Source organism: Sturnira hondurensis, unplaced genomic scaffold, assembly GCF_014824575.4.
Source record: "Sturnira hondurensis isolate 20B ecotype Veracruz unplaced genomic scaffold, ASM1482457v3 Scaffold0021214, whole genome shotgun sequence".
NCBI lineage: Eukaryota > Metazoa > Chordata > Mammalia > Chiroptera > Phyllostomidae > Sturnira > Sturnira hondurensis.
The window spans coordinates 1,486,864-1,492,244 of record NW_028093845.1 but is presented as its reverse complement, the minus strand read 5'-3'; the positions used below and the strand labels follow the sequence as shown (position 1 = coordinate 1,492,244).

The 5,381-nt window shown below is 42.1% G+C and overlaps 1 pseudogene; it reads left to right on the top strand.

The window, feature by feature from the left end:
* The first annotated feature begins 4,594 nt into the window (after positions 1-4,594).
* On the top strand, positions 4,595-5,039 carry LOC118977118 (40S ribosomal protein S15a-like; annotated as a pseudogene).
* Positions 5,040-5,381: the final 342 nt, after the last annotated feature.

Sequence of the window (5,381 nt, the reverse complement as noted above, 5' to 3'; positions counted from 1 at the left end):
TGGATGACAGATGCAGGGGAGGTTAAGGGGTGGGGGGATTGACCAAAAAGGATAAAGGACTCATGGACATGGACAACAGTGTGGTGATTGCTGGAAGGAGGTGGGCATAACGTGATTAAATGATAACAAAAAATACAAAAAAGATTAAATCAAAAAATAAATAAAACAGATTAAAGAGATGCTAGACAAATGGTAAACTTCTCAAAGTTGGCATGCTATCTAAAAAGAATCTTAAATAGGCAGGATAAAATGCCTCCCTGTGGAGTGGAAATGGGAGGGATCTCAAATCACCCTGTGAACCCCCTCCTCCACCAACCCACCTCCCCTTGACCTGTGTGACCCTATGGCGAACTCTGGCTCCATTGCCTGGGGGCTACCAGATGAAACCAGAGGACAGAAGACTGAGCACTAACTGTCTGCACCCTCATAAAACAGGAGAAATTATATTATCTCGCCCAAAAAATCTAAGAAGAAAAGGAAAGAGTTCAAATTTTCAGAAGTAAAGAAAACCAAGAAATGTTAATATGCACTGAATATAAACATAGGAGCTATCTGAAGTATTGGAAATACAAACATTTGATGATCACCTGGGGCAATTTATTTAAGTGTCTCTGAATATCATTGCATTCATATCTTTTTTCAGACCATATTGTTTTCTTTCACTTGTATTCACTAAGTTGAAAAAGACTGTGGCTGACATTAATATAGAAAGGAGAAGAAAACTCTAGAATTGTACATTGGTTCATCTTCTGCAAAGCACCTACCTCACCTTGGGTGCCGTATATTAATGTATGTTTCAGAATACACATGCGAATACACAGAAAGCTTCTGTAAAATCCGTATTAAAAATCAAAGAGGGAATGGCGGGCGGTGAGGGCAGAGGAAGGATGAAGAGAGGGAGACGGGGAGCAAGGAAGGGAATTTCTAAATGCAGAATAGTGTCCATATTTGGAGAGTAGATAATATATATCTTCATTAAAGCTATACTAATCCATCCATTTAAATTAATTGTATGGGTTTGTAACAGAGTAATCTGGTCAGCATTTGAATAATGTTAAAAAGCTGTGCCTGCTCTCAGAGCTAAGGAGATGGGCGTGACGTTGACCCATGATGTAACTGGGAGGCAGCTCCACATCCCCTTACAGCACCTGAGCCAGAGCCTGGAGATGGTTCACTCCACACTACCAGGCTATGCCTGCACAGACTATGGCAGCCCAGAAAGGTAAAAAAATAGAGGAATGCTAGCAGGTGTAGCCGATTGTGGGAGGAGTTGGAGATTGAGTTACAAAGGATGATCCAGGCTGGGATTTAAACAAAGAGGCAGGCTGCCATGTGTGACAGGGACAATGTAGGACTCTTGTGGGACCATAAGGGTCAATAGTGGCTGAAAGGACTCTCATCGGCCTGCTGTGAGGAAGTGCCACCTGGTTTTGGATTAAGAACTGGACATCTCAGCAACACAGCTGACGGTGTTGGGAATCGCAGGGGGCCTGCCCAGCCTTCTCCCAGTTCCTCCCAGTGAAAATGACTTTGACACCCTGCTCTAGACCCATCATCTTCCCAGACACCCACCCTGCCCCAGTTTCAATCACCTTCACTTGAAAACTACATTAGTGAGGAAGGCAGCCACCAAGATGGTTCCAGTGATCCTCCTGCCTCTGGACTCACTCCTGTGGTTCCCCTGATAACCCACCATTCTTGGTCTACAAGTGACCCTGGTGACAGAGTATAGAGTGTAGACCAAGGTCACTCTACACTCTGTCACCAGGGTCACAGTCTAATTCTGCACCCAGACTTAGAGCTGTAGTCCTGCCAGCAAAACTACATGCCTCGCATTGCATCCCTGCCCCTCATCTTCCACAGGAAAAAAATGACCCTAGTTGGATGGGTCCATTCCCCAAGCCTTACTACAGCAGGTCCCTAAATAGCACCATTATGTTTAACATCATTTTATGCTAATGTTAATGAGCAAAAATCCAGCTCCTGGCTAGACCACCGTGTGGGTTTTCTCTGCATCCTGCAGCTTCCCCCCATGTCCCACAGATATGCACATGAGGTTAATGTTGTGTCTTCCTTGTCTTCGCCCAGTGGGTGTGGGTATGAGTGGTTCTGTGATGAAAGGGCATCCTTTCTAGGGTGAGTCCTGCCTAGTACCCTGAGCTTCTGGGAGAGACTCTGCTCACCGTCAACCCTGACCTGGGATAAGCAGGTGGGAAAATCTCTCTTTTTTTAATTTTTATTTATTTTTGTTTATTTTTTATTGCTGTTCAAGTACAATTGTCTCCATCTTCCAGCCACCACTTTCCCCCACCTCCCACCTTCACTTCTTCCCCGCTTTGCCTCTGTCCATGTGTCCTTGGTGCATGGTCTTCCATGACACTTCCCCATCTTCCCCCCAATATTGCCCTCCCCCTTCCCCTCTGGTTACTGTCGGTTTGTTCTTTATTTCAATGTCTCCGGTTATATTTTGCTTGCTTATTTGTTTTGTTGATTAGATTCCGCTTATCGGTGAGATCATATGATATTTGTCTTTCAACGCCTGGCTTATTTCACTTAGCATAATGCTTTCCAGTTCCATCCATGCTGTCACAAAGGGTAGTAACTCCTTCTTTCTTTCTGTTGCATAAATGTACATGTAGCTCCCATTTATTTCAATGCTTAATACTAGAAGTGTGTGAATCTTTACTTAGAGTTGGGTAGTTTTTTATGTGTCACCAGAAATATGCTATAAAAACTTAACCCTTTTTGTATCAATTAGCCCGGGGTAAAATTGGTTTCATTAAGCATTGTTTCGCTTAAAGTTGCATTTTCCAAGGACCTAATGATGATGTTAAATGAGGACTACTATGCTATATTTTCTAGTTAAGAAAGATACATTTGCTGTAAATATGGTGCCACATTTGTTAACCTTCAACACTATTAGAGTCAGGTTCCTGAGAATCAGAAGTTTGAACTCTGGCCAACCACTGTTCTGCTGGCTGAGTAAATTTAAATATTATTGTTAATGAGAAATTACTCTACAAAAATAGACACAGTGTGAAAATTTTCAAGAAGCTGCAGACTCAACTACAATCTTCCCCACCAGGCCATTGGTCAACAGTGCCTGCAGCTATGTGGAAAAAGTCAGTAAAGAAAATGTCTGACAAATGTTCAAGATACTTACATCTCTCCCCAAGACCCTAAATGCTTCCCATGATTCAGCCAATAAGTCACTAAAATGAATCATGCTGAGCATTTGCCACGGTCCTGTCAGGGCCTCGGCCTCCCCTCCTCGGAAGGTGGGAGTCTGAGCCCCTCCTCAGACTCTACCACGTTGCTTCCACTTTCATTCACCCTCGTCTTTGGCTGCTTCTTCCCACTGGGCCCATCTCCCCTGACCAATGGGACTGTTCATTGTTATACTGAGGCCTCTCTTTGTATCACTTCTTTCCTTTTCCAACTGCACCCCAAGGTTTTGTATTTCTCCAAACAAAAAGGAGACTCCACGAGTTCCCTGAACTAAGGCAGTGCTCACTCGAACAAGTACCTACTTCCTAGTTTTTTGGCTACCTTCTCACCCCCATAGGCCATGAATATAGGGATGGACATGACAAATACTTCATCCTCCAGGCTGTCATAGGATGTGAGGGGATGTGACAGAGTCTTGGAGAAGTTCGGTGGAGTGGGAGATATTTGAGATGTTCTTTGAAGAATGTGTGCAAATTCCTAAAAAATGATACTTCCAGCAAGAAAACAATGTGGCAAAAGACACAGTGGTACATAAAAGGGGGGGGGGTTGGAGAAGACTAGGTAAGCTGATGTGAGTGAAGTATTAGATGTAGTGAGGGAGAGATGGTAGGCAAAAAAGTGAGGTACAGAAGGAAAAGCGCAGAGGGGTCCTGTTTGGGTGGATATGAACAGCACAGCAGCATGTTAGACTATTCTGTCAACCGTGCTGTGTTTTTTAGACCTGAGGTGGAGTTACGTGCAGGGGTTTATGCAGTACCAAGAAGGTGGGTTTAGATCATCTCAAAGGTCCATCTGACCTTCTAAGGTCCATCTGACCTTTTGATTCTAAGGTGAGACCTGTGGATGTAGATAAGGGTGCCGACCATTTGTGAATGAATGACAGCAGGAATAGGGAGAACTCTCAGGTAGCCACTTTGAGAGCAAAGTGGGCAACAGGAACCTGAACTGAAAGGAATGCAGTGCAGATGAAGGAGGAAGAGATCCTGAGAATATTTTGAAATGAGGATTTATAGGAATGAGAAACTGATTAGAAGTGATAGGTAAAGCAAAAGAAAAAAATAGGATTCCAAGGTTTAGAACAGGATTTTATAAGTTATGATCTCATAACTTCTTGCATCAACAGTACTGTCAGAATCCCCATGCAATATTTTTAAGGAAAGGAATATAAAAGGAGAGTTGAGTGTTTAGATATGTAAAGTTTGAATTTCCTAAATGACATCACCAGTGTGAAGAAATCTGGGAGAAATTCATTTTTTGAGTATGGATATTTAATTTTTCCAGCCCTACTTATTGACCTTCTTCTAGTGCAATACCCTTGAACCTTTATTAAAAATCAGTGCCCCCTATCCTCTTTGCACCATCTCTCTGTGCCACTATAATGGTGCCTACAAGTGTCCTGGATGATGCTCTCAAGAGTAACAGCGATGCTGAAAAGAGAGGCAAATGACAGGTTCTTAGTAGGATGTGCTCCAAAGTCATCATCCAGTTTCTAACTGATGATGAAGCATGCTTACATTAGTGAATTTGAAATCATTGATGACCACAGAGCTGGGAAAATTGTTATGAACTTCATTCACACTAGCAGGTTGAACTAGTGCGGAGTAATCAGTCCCAGATTTGATGAGCAACTCAGAAATGTAGAAAAATGGCAGAACAACCTGCTCCCATCTCGTCAGTTGTTTTCACTGCACTGACAATGTAAAGGGGCATCACAGACCATGAAGAAACAAGACAAACACACAGGAGGGAAAATCCTGGAATTCTTTTTCTAGAGATGTAATACATATGTGCAATAAAAAAGCTTCAATGGACAAAAAAAGTCAATTGCATGTATGTGTGGGTCTACCAATGGAACTCTCTGGTATGTTCCATTGTTCCATTTGTCTATTACTATGCTAATGCAACACTGTCTTATGCATTGATATATTAATATAAGTCCTCCAACTATATATTTTTTTTATTATATTATTCTGGACTTATATTAATATAAGTCCTCCAACTATATTATTTTTTTCAACTTATATTATGTAAGTTCTCCTGGGTCTTCTAAATATCCAGATAAATTTTAGAATCAGCTTTCCAATTTCTACAGAAGAAGAAGAAGCAGCCACCACTTAGTGGGATTTTGATTCAGATTGCTTTAAATCTATAGA